The sequence below is a fragment of the Lepidochelys kempii genome, chromosome 4 (genome assembly GCF_965140285.1).
Source record: "Lepidochelys kempii isolate rLepKem1 chromosome 4, rLepKem1.hap1, whole genome shotgun sequence".
NCBI classification, from domain to species: domain Eukaryota; kingdom Metazoa; phylum Chordata; order Testudines; family Cheloniidae; genus Lepidochelys; species Lepidochelys kempii.
This window is the reverse complement of record NC_136383.1, coordinates 122,595,277-122,609,196: the sequence shown is the minus strand read 5'-3', so window position 1 is coordinate 122,609,196 and position 13,920 is coordinate 122,595,277. Positions and strand designations below refer to the sequence as shown.

At 47.9% G+C, this 13,920-nt stretch overlaps 1 protein-coding gene across 3 annotated transcripts in view; it reads left to right on the top strand.

Moving 5' to 3' along the window:
• The window catches only part of CFAP99 (cilia and flagella associated protein 99), a 107,894-nt gene that overhangs the window by 6,049 nt on the left and 87,925 nt on the right, over window positions 1-13,920 (top strand). The gene's annotated exons all lie outside the window — the stretch shown is intronic.

Genomic DNA, 13,920 nt, shown 5'->3' with positions numbered 1-13,920 from the left:
AGGTTGATAACTGACAGTGTTTGTCATGGGGGACTAGAGGAAGAGAGAGGAATGAAGGTCCAGGGTACTAGCACTCAGGAGATGTAGATTCAAGTCCATGATCCTCTACAGATTGTGTGTGACCTTGGGTAAGTCCCTTAGCCTCTGTCCTCAGTTCCCAATCTGTAAAAATGGGAATAAATAGCACTTCCCTACCTTACAAGAAGTTGAGAGGTGCTCAGATACTCCAGTAATGGGCACCATAACCTCCTTAGACAGATACTGTAGTTAGATGGGCAGGAGTAAGTGACATGGGATTGGTTAGTGGTGAGGACGTGCAATTGATGGGTGCATATTACCATCATCCTATTTACTTTCATTCAACCTCCTTTTGCTGGTCCCTGGCTCCCATTCCAGTGCTGCTTCCCCTTTTCACTTCTACTGAAATCAAGCCCAGAAGCTGCCTCTATGTTGGGCTCAGTGTGGCACTTGCCAGGCAGCCTCCTGCTTTTCTTTTATTCTGCCTCAGATTGTCTATATGCTGCAGGCAGTGCCACAGAATCAAAGAGGGCCACAGAATCAAAGAGGGAGCAAAGGAAGCTTAGAGATAGGGAGGGTGGTGTGTCTGACTTCAGTGAAAAGGAAAGAAGAGAGGTTGGAGAGAAGCTAGACATCCTTCTGGCCAATGTAGTTTAAACCAACTGGAACAATGCAAAAAGTTGTATTTATGGTCCAGAACCAAAATGTATGGTCACCCGAGCAATACCACAACAGTCCTTAACTGGTCAGTACTTCAACTGGGATCAGTACATGGGGCTGATTCTCCACAGCCTTGCACCTTATGTAGTCATTTCCATCTGTACAAAGCAGGTATCAAATGCTACCATTTTAACCTGATAGTCTTTTAAACCCTCTTTGTACAGGTGTAAATAGCTACAGAGTGCTAAGCAGTGGAAATCAGGCCCAAGGACTTCAGGCTAAGGTTCAAAGTTAACCCTGTTTGTGTTTTGTTTAAATGGTAATGTTTTGTTTACCATCAACACTTTTTTTTAAAAAGGGTCTTGTTTCCTACTACTGTTTTCTTAGTTGTTCTACAGGGTCTGGAGCTGAAATCTCCATTACAATGCTCGGATGGGTTATTTCATCAAGACAACCTCTTGGCGGTAGATATCATGGGCCACACAATGCTTTTATTTACACTTGGGCAGTCCCTTTTAAGTCACTGCAGTGGAGTTGTACCAGTGTAATAGAGCAGATTTTGGCATGAAAATTGTATAATGAACACTTTTTATTGCATTTATTTCACACCTGAAATATATTGACTCAGAATAATTTTGATAGGAAATTTCATTTGAGTAATGTTGACTTTTCTCTTCGTAAGCAAAGAATAAGGAAGTTTAAATTGTTCATTCACAATTTTGGCGGAAGATTGGAGGAAAGGAGGGAAAGTGTTATATACAGAGGTGTTGACATCTCTTCACATTTATTGAACAGTTAGATTGTACTTGCCGCTCTAGAGTGGGAGGTACAAAGACAAAAGAAGCACCTGCCTCCATTACGGACAAATGAATAAAACTTTCTTACACATCCTTTTTAAAAAAGGAGGAACAGGGAGAACAGCTGAATCTAGGGATATGGCAAGTCACTCTGATACTTGCACTGTCTAAATCCTCCTTTTTCTTTACTCTTCTCCCCCGAGTATTTTTGCTGTCATTTTATCCCTGAAAATAAGATCCCTTTTTGTATAAAAGTCACTGTAGAAACCATGCCAGTTATTATTCATTCTTCAAGGAAAGCTTTGATTGTGATTTATTCTTTCCTCTTATTTTGCATAACGGGTTGTTATCTGGGGGAAAAAATAGACTTTAGCACCTTCGTATATGACTTCTCTCCTCTCTTTTGTCACCTGTCATTTGCATTTTATCAGTGTCACAAATTCTTGAAAGTCAGAATTAAAATATTTTCTGCTTTATTATCAGTTAAATCCAAAATTGGTGTTGTACAAGGACTTTCATTATAAATAGATTCTTCTTGTAAGTCAATACTTTACACTTCTGATAGCAAATTCTTTTTCTGCTTGATCTCCAGAAGTCCTTATTTAAACTGTGTTATTAATTTCCTAGCATCTATGGATATTTGTGTGGCTACAATGTTCTTCAGTCATAGATGGAGTGGAGTTATTCTGGATTTATATTGGTGTGTCTAAGAGCAGAATTTGGCTCCATATTTATAAACTATAAAACATTATCAATCCAAATATCATCTGACTGGGTTAGTCATAATTGTGAGCTGCTATTTAAAATTTAATTTTATTATCTTGCAAGGTGCCCTGAGATGCAAAGAACGAAGGTAGCTCTAACAGTGTACTTTTGATTAGATTTGATGCCATCTACAGTACATTCTGGGATAGGTCTCATTTACACAGTTTGCTTTGATAATGCATCAGCAGAGCCTTGCAGTCACATTTGGAAAACTCTCTTCGGAGTTATTTATTATTTGCATTACTGTGTCACCTAGAACCCCTAGTCATGGGCAGGACCCCATGGTGCTGGGGTCTGTATAAATAAACAAAAAGATGGACTCTGCCCCAAAGAGCTTGCAGTCTAAATATAAGACAAGAAACAGTAGATGGATACAGACAGACAAATGGGGACAGACAATCATCCCCATGATACAGAGTGGTCACTGCACACCAGCAACCTAACTATTAAGTTTTTTGTACACATGACAGCAAATAAGAGTTTTAAGGAGAGATGTGAAGGAGAATAATGAGTTAACATTGTGGATGTTTGCAGAGAGCTCCTTCTCCCAAGCACGAGCGGCAGCATGGGAGAAAGCACAAAGATGCTTATGAGCAAATGTAACAAATGGAGAATGGAAGTTGGAATCATTGACCAAATGGACATGGGAGTCGACACATCAACAGTGCATAAGAAATAAGTAGGGTAGGGGTAGGTCCTGAAAGGCCTTGAAAGTAAGGATAAGTAGTTTGATGCAAGGGGAGCCAGCTATACGCTTTGATTTAAATATTTCTAATTATTTTAAAAAATAAATAATACCAATAACCAAATTAAATTCTTTAGGTTTGAGCCTCCAGCATAGTTACAGATACATTTAATTTAGTGGAGCACTGAGAATGAAACAAGTGATAACGTTTTTAATTCTATTTAAAATAAAATTAGTTAAAGCAAACAGGCATTACAAAATAACTATACACTGCATTTTATACTCACATTCCAAGCTGAAATGGTATATCCAGGGGTGATAAGTCCCTGGATGAGAAGAATGGATATATAATCATTTCTCTAATGATACCCTGATGGTGCATGAGTGTGCTAATTTTAAATTAGCATACTACCCTTTGTATAATTATAACACTCCTTCATTAACATTAAGCTTGCCTTTTACCATATTTATATTTCCACTAACATTATAAAAATACCTTCTACTCCCTCATTGGCTATTTAATATTAAACCCCTGCATAAATGCCTTTCCTACAACTATCAAGATAGAGAGATAGCATCCTTCCAAAACATTCACATTTCATCTAAAAATTTTGTTAAAACCATTTAGAACCAAAAATGTTTACAATATGACCAGGGGTGATGTCCCAATTTATCTCTGAGCTGTCACTTCATCATTTACCAGGCCTCATTATTATCAAGACTAAATTTAGGCCCCCAAACCCTATTTTCTACTTACATTTGAGCACATTTCTATTACAGTTCTATTTAACAAAAACCTCACTTTTATAGGCTACGTTGTGAAGAGGGACAAAAAAAAAGAAGATGAAATGGTCAAAGTGATAGGCTAGAAGAATGATCTTTTCAGCAATATCTAGGGTTGCCAGGCATCCAGTTTTTGACCGGAACGCCTGGTCAAAAACGGTCCCTGGTGGCTCCGGTCAGCACAGCTGTCCACGCCGCTACAAGTCCAGTTGGCCACAGCACTAGCAGGGCAGGCAGGTTCCATGCTTGGCTCTCAGGAAGCAGCTGGCATGTCCCTCTGGCTCCTAGGCGGAGGGGCGATCAGGGGGGCTCCACGTGCTACCTCCACCCTCAGGCACCACCCCGAGCCCTGGCTTCACAGCTCCCATTGGCTGCTGGGAGCTGCGAGGGCAACACCTGTGGACGGGGGCAGCACGCAAAGCCTGCTGGCCATCTTGGAGCTGGAAGGACATGCTGGCCACTTCCTGGGAGCTGCCTGAGGTCAGCACCATATGGAACCCACACCACGAACCCCCTTCTGTGTCCCAACCCCAGGTCAGAATCCCCTCCCGCACCCAAACTCCCTCCCAGAGCCTGCACCCCCTCCCAACCCCCTGCGCCAGCCCTGAGCCCCCTCCCACACGCTGAATCCCTCAGCCACAGCCCAGAACCCCTTCCTGCACCCCAAACACCTCATCCCTGGCCCTACCCCAGAGCCCACACCCCCAGCTGGAGCCCTCAGCCCCTCCCGCACCCCAGCCTCCTGCCCCAGCCCAGTGAAAATGAGCAAGTGAGCAAGGGTGGGGGAAACCGAGGAACGGAGGGAGGGGGGATGAAGTGAGCAAGGGGTGGGGCCTTAGAGAAGGGGTGGGGCCTCTGGGAAGGGGCAGGGCAAGGGTTTTCAGTTTTCTACAATTAGAAAGCTGGCAACCCTACTTTTATCCAGACCAGAGAAGTGGATGTTTCAGTAATCAAGACACAATAGGATGAGAATCTGGATCAGAGTTTTAGCTGTGTGAACTTAGAGATGTTTTTCAGAAACAATCAGCAAGATTTAGACGTAGGATGTGAGGAGCTAAGGGAGGTGAGAGCCAAAGATGACACCATATAACAAGCCTGAGTGACTGGCAGGGTGGTGGTGACCACAGTGATCAAGAAAGTAGATAGCAGGGAGGTGTTGGTCAGGGAAGATTATGAGTATTATTTTAGCCATGTTGAAATTGAGCTGACCATTAGGCATCCACAAAATGTCAGAAAGACAAGCCAAGGTTTTAGATTCTAATTCAGGATTCTTACTCACAAAGATGATGATTGTGAATATGCTCTGAAGAGAAGGTTGAGTTTGGTGTTCAGGGAGAGAGTCAGGGAGCTACTTTGAGCAAGCCAGGTTGTATCCCCGTCCATCAATCCACAAGTAACATAGGGTCAGCCCTGGGGAGACCTCTTGCCTACTATATTTTTAAGTTAGATGGTAAGAAGGGATTGTGTAGTGAATTGAAGGAAAACAAGAAGAGACGGGCAGACAAATACATGTTAAAAATGAAGGAGAGTAAAGTGGCAAAAAAAGAATGAGGAGTCAAATGCAAAGGGACACAAGTGCAGTGAAGATGTGCCAGCCTTGTGGACACAATTTTTTATAAATAAGAGAAAACTCCTACTCCTTGTGTTATGATCATTCTAAATGAAATGTGGTTAAAGATTTCTATTTTTGGATAGGTTTCAGAGGAACAGCCGTGTTAGTCTGTATTCGCAAAAAGAAAAGGAGTACTTGTGGCACCTTAGAGACTAACCAATTTATTTGAGCATGAGCTTTCGTGAGCTACAGCTCACTTCATCAGATGTTTACCGTGGAAAGCATCAGATAAACATTGTTTGACATGATTAGAAATCAGTGATCAAAATTAGTCTATAATTAATTCAGCATCCTTAACCACACTAGATCTCTTTTATGGAATACTTAATATCCCCATGCTGTGTATGTCATGTTCTAAAAGGGATTTTTTCCATGCATTGGTACTGTAGAAGGGTGAACTCACTGCTAGAGCACCTCCCCCTGGCAGGGTGTAGTGTAGCAGCTCTCTCCTAGCTCTCTCCTAGCTAACACCACCTACTGACAATTGCTGCAGTCCCACAGTGGTTCACCTCTTCTCATAGTTTGACCCTCCAAACACTTTAAAGGCTCTCTCCTTGTGGGGTACCAACGTCTCAAACAAACAGTGTCCCATACAACATTGGTCATCTGTACACCATCTGCCACCCTCCAGGGCTCCTCTTCCCTTCCACTCCTCTGTCAGAGAATGGCCCCAGGGATTCTGCCTGGAATCTTTTAACCTAACTCAAAACCAAAACACAATGAAAGCAACTTCTGCCCCCTCGCTCAAGCTTAAACTTTAATCCATCCTGTGTCTTCTTTAGCTCTCCATTCCTCTGAAAAGGAGGAAGAGTTCCATCAAGAGCTACCTCCCTGGAGTCTAGGCTTTACTCTGGATCCTCCACATCTGTCTTCCGCTCAAGGCCATCTGCCTGTCAATTGGCATTCTCTTAGCCCCACTGCAGGAGTCTCCTTCACCTCTGCTGCCCTCTTCCATCAGGGCCTCCCTAAGGGTGTAAAATCACTCCCGAAGCCCCTCTTCAATTAAACATCCGCCTGAGTTTCTTCTCTGGAGATCCAGGTCCTACCGTTTTGTCAGGGCTCACCACCAGAAGTTACTCCACCCTGGTAGCTGCTCTGGGTCTCTCCAGGTTCTACGCTGTACTGCTGAGGGGGAACTGGCAGAGTTTGTCCCTTTACATCCTCCCTTTTACTCTAGTCTTCCTCTCTTTATACAAACCACACATCTCCTTTCCGGCTGTGCTTCATCTTTTATTAAGCCTGGGCCACCCACCAGGTACAACCAGGTGGATTAACTAGCCTCTCCAGGCCACATTAACCCTTTCACCACCTATGTGGGATAGATATCCCATCACAGGTCCCTTTGAATTATCAGACTTAATCAACTCTTAAGAAGAAATCTACATTTTGATTTATTATAATTAAATTAGTTGCAACCTAAAGATTTATTATATTTTAAATTAACTTAATTAAATTGGCTGGAATATTTTCAGTGAGAACAAAGGTTAAATAGTATAATATACAGTTTGTAGTGACAGCAGACGTGCTGTTAAGTTTTTAAACTTTGATCTTGGACATAGGGTATGTCTACACTATGAAATTAGGTCGATTTTATAGAAGTCAATTTTTAGAAACCGATTTTATACAGTCGATTGCATATGTCCACACTAAGCACATTAAGTCGGCGGAGTGCGTCCTCACTACCGTGGCTAGCATCGACTTACAGAGCAGTGCACTGTGGGTAGCTATTCCACAGTTCCCACAGTCTCCGCTGCCCATTGGAATTCTGGGTTTAGCTCCCAATGCCTGATGGGGCAAAAACATTGTCACGGGTGGTTTTGGGTACATGTCGTCAGGCCTCCCTTTCTCCCTCCTTCTGTGAAAGCAACGACAGACAATCATTTCACGCCTTTTTTCCTGGGTTACCCGTGCAGACGCCATACCACAGCAAGCATGGAGCCCACTCAGCTCACCATCACCGTATGTCTCCTGGGTGCTGCTGGCAGACACGGTACTGCATTGCTACACAGCAGCAGCTCCTTACCTTCGTGGCAGACGGTGCAGTAGGACTGATAGCCATCGTACGTCTCCTGGGTGCTCCTGGCAGACCTCGGTGAGGTCGATCAGGGGCACCTGGACAGACATGGCTATCCTCCTCTTAGAGCACCAAATGGGAGCCAGAGACTCCAGGTCATTCTCTTCTTTAAGTTTTGTCTCATGGAGATTCAGTCCTGCCTGGAATATCCTGGAGGCTTCTGCCTCAGGCTGGTCTCCCAGCTAGCAGCACTGTGTGGTTGTGCCTACCCCTTGCTCCCATGGCTCATGAAGCCTGGACCGTACTAAGGAGCAGTTCAACTATAGGCTGAGCAAGTGCAGAATGGTGGTAGAATGTGCCTTTGAATGTTTAAAAGCTCGCTGGCGCTATTTGCTGACTAGGTCAGACCTCAGCGTAACCAACATTCCCATTGTTATTGCTGCTTGCTGTGTGCTCCATAATATCTGTGAGAGTAAGGGGGAGACGTTTATGGCGGGGTGGGAGGTTGAGTCAAATCATCTGGCGTCCGATTTTTGAGCAGCCAGACACCAGGGTGATTAGAAGAGCACAGCAAGGTGCGCTGCGCATCAGAGAGGCTTTGAAAACCAGTTTCATGACTGGCCAGGCTTCAGTGTGACACTTGTGTGTGTTTCTCCTTGATGCAAACCCACCCCCTTTGTTGATTTTAATTCCCTGTAAGCCAACCATGCTCCCCCCTTTGAAATAAAGTAACTATTGTTTTGAAACCATGCATTCTTTCTTTATTAATTAAAAAAAAGAGAACGGACAAGGTAGTACGGGTGGGGTGGGGGAGGAGGGAAGGACAAGGCCACATTGCTTATTGTAGCCACACTAAAAATCAAACTGTTTGAATGACAGCCTTCTGTTGCTTGGGCCATCCTCTGGAGTGGAGTGGCTAGGTGCCTGGAGCCTCCCCCACACGTTCTTGGGCATCTGGGTGAGGAGGCTATGGAACATGGGGAGGAGAGTAGGTGGTTATACAGTGGATGCAGTGGGGGTCTATGCTCTTGTTGGCTTTCCTGCAGCTCCAACAGATGTTTCATCATGTCCGTTTGCTCCCCCAACAGATGCTTCATCATGTCCATTAGCATCAGCATCAGCATCATGTCCTGCCTCCGCTTTTCGCGCTCACTTAATTCTTTCCTGGCCTCTGCCACTGCATCCCTCCACGCATTAGGCTGTGCCCTATCGGGAGGACTGCATGATCTCGGAAAACATGTCATCGCAAGTGCTTTTTTTTCGCCTTCTAATCTGCGATAACCTCAGGGACGGAGATGATAGGGGGAGCGTAGAGACATTCTACGCTCTACAATTCTGTGGGGACTGCATGGTCACCTGTGCTGCTGAGTTCGCCATGCTGACCAAACAGGAAATGAAATTCAAAAGTTCCCAGGGCTTTTCCTGTGTACCTGGCTAGTACATCGGAGTTCAAAGTGCTGTCCAGAGCAGTCACAATGGAGCACTCTGGGGTAGCTCCTGGAGGCCAATACCGTCGATTTGCGTCCTCACTACCCCAAAATTCGACCCAGCAAGGTCAATTTTAGCACTACTCCCCTCATCGGGGAGGAGTACAGAAGTCTATTTTAAGAGCCCTTTAGGTCGACGGAATGGGGTTGGTTGTGTGGACGCATTCATTTTAAAATCATCCTAAAGTGGCTAAATTCGACCTAACCCCGTAGTGTAGACCAGGCATCAGACTGTGGGCATCAAAGTTCATAAAACCAAATGTTAACTGCAAGCAAAGGCTTGTGTTTATATGTGTGACCTGTTTGGCATCAAAGTGCTATTCAGTCTGAATAGCCCAGTTAACACTTCACACTGGATTTTTTAAAATATATCTCGATTCTTTTAGTTAATAAGTATAAAGCAGTTTAATATCTTGTACTCACCTTGAAGGCCACATCCCTGCTGACATTTTGTACTATTCTCCTGTCAATGCTAACACTCCTCCTAATATGCCTTCTTAAACAATCCTTTGATATCCTTCTCACTCTCCTCTTTATGGCTTCTTCATACCACACGTTGACCATGTGTCCTAACTAACCTCCCTCTCTTCATTCAAACACTTATTCCATAAAGTCTAGCAAAGACAATCTGCCAAAAATAATTCTGTCTTATCCAGAGTGTTTTTAGGAAAAGTCATATTCTGATTATTATGAATACGGCTAAAGTCATGGAAACATAATAAGAACGTGAAGTGGCACAGGTACTGTTGTGGACCCAAAATAGTCCTCATTTTCCTGTTGAAACTATTAGAACCATTAGCTTTTGCTATGGTAACAGATGACATTTTAATATAGAACTCAATCTGGCAAACCCTCATGCAGTTACCCATGTGAAGAGTACCTTTACCATAATAACAGGTTTCAGAGTAGCAGCCATGTTAGTCTGTATCCGCAAAAAGAACAGGAGTACTTGTGGCACCTTAGAGACTTGATAGAGATCTTGTGGGTGTTTGTCTCTGTCTGAGGGATTGGAGCAAATGCAGTTGTATCTTAGAGCTTGGCTGTAGACAATGGATCATGTGGTGTGTCCTGGATGGAAGCTGGAGGCATGTAGGTAAGTATAGCGGTTAGTAGGTTTCCGGAATAGGGTGGTGTTTATGTGACCATCGCTTATTAGTACAGTAGTGTCCAGGAAATGGACCACTAAGGCTGACTTAGAACAACGCTTCCTTAGCGCTTGTCCCCTAACACACCTACTCTATTTGCGCTACATTGATGACATCTTCATCATCTGGACCCATGGAAAAGAAGTCCTTGAGGAATTCCACCATGATTTCAACAATTTCCATCCCACCATCAAGCTCAGCCTAGACCAATCCACACAAGCGGTCCATTTCTCCAACGAGAAACTGCTGAGCTTGAATTAATATGTAAACTAGATACCATTAACTTGGGTTTGAATAGAGACTGGGAGTGGCTGGATCATTATACATATTGAATCTATTTCCCTAAAGTTAAGTATCCTCACACCTTCTTGTCAACTGTCTAAATGTGCCATCTTGATTATCACTACAAAAGTTTTTCCTCCTGCTGATAATAGCTCAACTTAACTAATTAGCCTCTCACAGTTTGTATGGCAACTTCCAACTTATCTGTATGTATTGTGACAAAGTTCCTGCTCTACCTTGGTGGGTCTTGCGCTTATTGGCGGATTTACTCTCCTTGGAGCTTCACGGCAGCCCTCAGCTTGGCCGTTTTTCTGAACCCACAGTCCAGGTCGACTCCTCCTGTGTCTGACCAGGTGTTGGGAGGATTTGGGGGGAACCGGGGCCCACATCTACTCCGGGTTCCAGCCCAGGGCCCTGTGGAATGCAGCTGTCTAGAGTGCCTCGTGGAACAGCTGGGCGATAACTACAACTCCCTGGGCTACTTCCCCATGGCCTCCTCCCAACACCTTCTTTATCCTCACCATAGGACCTTTCTCCTGGTGTCTGATAATGCTTGTACGCCTCAGTCCTCCAACCATCCACATTCTTACTCTCAGCTCCTAGTGCCTCTTGCTCCCAGCTTCTCACACACACACCACAAACTGAAGTGAACTCCTTTTTAAAACCCAGGTGCCCTGATTAGCCTGCCTTAATTGATTCTAGCAGCTTCTTGATTGGCTGCAGGTGTTCTAATCAGCCTGTCTTAATTGTCTCCAGAAGGTTCCTGATTGTTCTTACCCAGGGAAAAGGGACATACTTAGCCTGCTCTCCAGTTGCTGCCCTCTGGCCTGGGCTTTCCTTGCTTTTTGCCCCTGCTTTCGGCTTCCCCCCTGACCGGGCCAGACGCTCTCCCCCCTTTCCTTTCTTTTTGTTGTTTTTTTTTCTTTCGCTGCTGTTGCTAGAGTGCTGGCCGGCTGTCGGTCAGCTGTTAGCCCCCCCCCCGCCTGCCCTCGGACGCTGCTGCCGCTCCAGCTGAACCCCCCCCCCCGAGAGAGGGGGGGCCTGCTGACCCACTCCCCGGAGGTGGGGAGTGGAGGGACCCAGCCCCCAGACCCAGCCACTTGCTGTTTGTTTGTGGACCCGTATTCGGCTGAGAGAAACTTTTATCATCTGCTCTGGCATCCCTGGAATGTTGCAGCTATGGAGAAAGCCCGGAATAGAGAGAAAGAAACAGCCATCTACCAGAGGAACACCATCCAGGGAATTTACAAATCGCCGTGGAGGGGGTCCAAGATTGAGTAACTTTTGAACTGTGCTCTCGTGTGGGGGGAAGCCTTGACTGTGTCTTGACTGTGTTTGTAGGGACACAGGGGGTGTGGCACGGAGCTGCCCCCCGATCCATCTGTGTCCTCCCAACCCCCACACTACAATCTTCCTCACTACCCCCTCCATCATCATTGCTGGCTGTTTAACATCTGCCTCTGGACTTAGCTGCTCGCCCTGATTCCAACTTGTGTGCCAGAAGCACCAGCCAACCAAACAGGACTCTCTGGACAAGCGTACGGTAGTTCATGTGCCCCCCCCCGAACTGCCCATCCCACAGCCTGTCCCTTTTTACCTGACCCCAACTCCTGTTAACCACCTGCCTCCGCCCCCGCTGGGGCATCGGCAATGGAGGGCACCGGGGTGACCTCCGCCGCTGCCATGCCCACCACCTCCCCAGACTCTAGGGGAGCCACCCCAGCTGGCGGGAAAGGCCAGGACAAGAAGAAGGGGAAGGGCCCCACTAAAACCACTAGGCCCTCCGTGGCAGGGGCCACCCCCACTGCTGTGGCCCCGCCACTGACCACAGCGTCCTTCCCCGCTACCCCCCCCACCAGCTCTGCGGGTGTCCCTCCCTCACCCCCCAGGACATATGCCCGGGCAGCGGCAGCCCCCCGCCTGCTGCCTCGTCATCTCTCCCGGCCACTGCCTCCGCCACCATCAACAGCGACCAGGGCCCTTTCCCCACCATGACAAGGAAGCACGGTCTCCGATGCCTCCTGGTACCCGCCTCACCCCACGTGGAGACCTACATGCGGGCGTTGGCGAGGGTGGTGGGGCCCTCGGCCATTGTGGCGGCCTCCAAAATGTATGGGAAGATCGTCTTCTTCTTAGCATAGGAGGCTGCCGCCCAGGAAGCAGTGGAGAGGGGCCTGGTGGGGGGGGGCGTGTTTGTCCCCCTTGAGCCGCTAGAGAACCTGGGTGTCCACCTGGTCCTGACCTCTGTCCCTCCTTTTCTCCCCAATGCTGCCCTGTTACCCACCCTTTACACCCTGGGGAAACCTGTTTTTGTCATCAGCCCTCTCCCGTTGGGCTGCAAGGACCCCACCCTCCATCACATCTTTTCCTTCCACTGGCAAGTGCAGCTTCTACTGCCGTCGGTGGCGCATGATGGAGAGGCACTCGAGGGATCCTTCCTAGTCCCCCACCAGGGGGCCCATTACTGGGTGTATTTCTCCATGGGGGAAGCCCAGTGCTACCTCTGCTGGGCATCAGGGCATGTCCGGAGGGACTGCCCCTTAGCCCGGCAAGGAGGGGCACCTGGGATCCCCGAGACCCGGCAGGACATCGGCCCCATCATTGCCGAAGCCCCTGGCCGCCCGGTACCCAAACCCGCCCCCCCTCCTCTTTGGACTACCACTTCTCCCGCTCAGGCCCAAGGGGCACCTCCCCTACAACGCCCAGATGAGCGGGAGAGCCCCGCCCTCACTGCTGACAATCTGGCGGGGCCTATGGAGGAGGGTGTGGCAGAGATACCACAAGGCCTAGGAGAGAACCTGCCCCAGGGAGAATCCTCCTTCCCTTATGCCTCCCCACTGTCCCCCCGCCAAGTCCCTGAGCCATTGCCTTTACCCCCTGACACCAGGCCCCAGATGATGCCATGGAGGGCTGGGCCCTAGTCCAGGGGAAGCGAGGCAAGCAGAAGGCTCAAGCTCCGCCTCATCTACCCGAGGCGGAGGCCCCCCGGAAGACCAGGAAGGGGGGCACCGATACCGAACCTTCCACTTTGCCCACGAGTGCGTCACATCCACCGGTGTCAGCCGGGAAAGACGTGGTAGCACTGGAGGGTAGTGTCTCCCCTCCACGAGAGATCCTCCCCTCTGAGACCCTCGAGGAAGCCCCTTCTGTCCTGACACTACCCGAAGCCCCCGTGAACCCCGAGGCAACGGTCGTGGAGGGTGCCAGTGGGGAGAACCCCGGGGCGACGGAAAGTGTCCTCTCCTCCATGTTCGAGGAGATCGAGGCCCTATATCTGACCCCGGTCGCCCAGGGGGAGGACGACCTTTTGCCAGCAAACCTCGATTTGGGCGACCTCACTCCACCCCTCTTTTCCCCATGCTCCCTCCCTTTAACTGCTGCTCCCGATCCCACCTCCGAGGAGCCCCTGGACTCCTTCATCGACCCGGCCACTGAAAGCACCCCACTGATGACCACCGAGCCTGCTCAGGTGACAGCCAGCGCCACGCGGTCGGGACACGAGTCTCCAGGGGCACCCCCCATTGGTGCGGAGCAATTGACTTCCTTCCCGGGCGGGGGCCCAACAGAAGATAATCCACTCCTGATGCTGTGGCCGCTAAATCCACCATAGAGCCCGCGCCCGGTATCACTGAGAGCTCCCTCCCCACCCCCTTAACCCTCGAGCCTAATCGG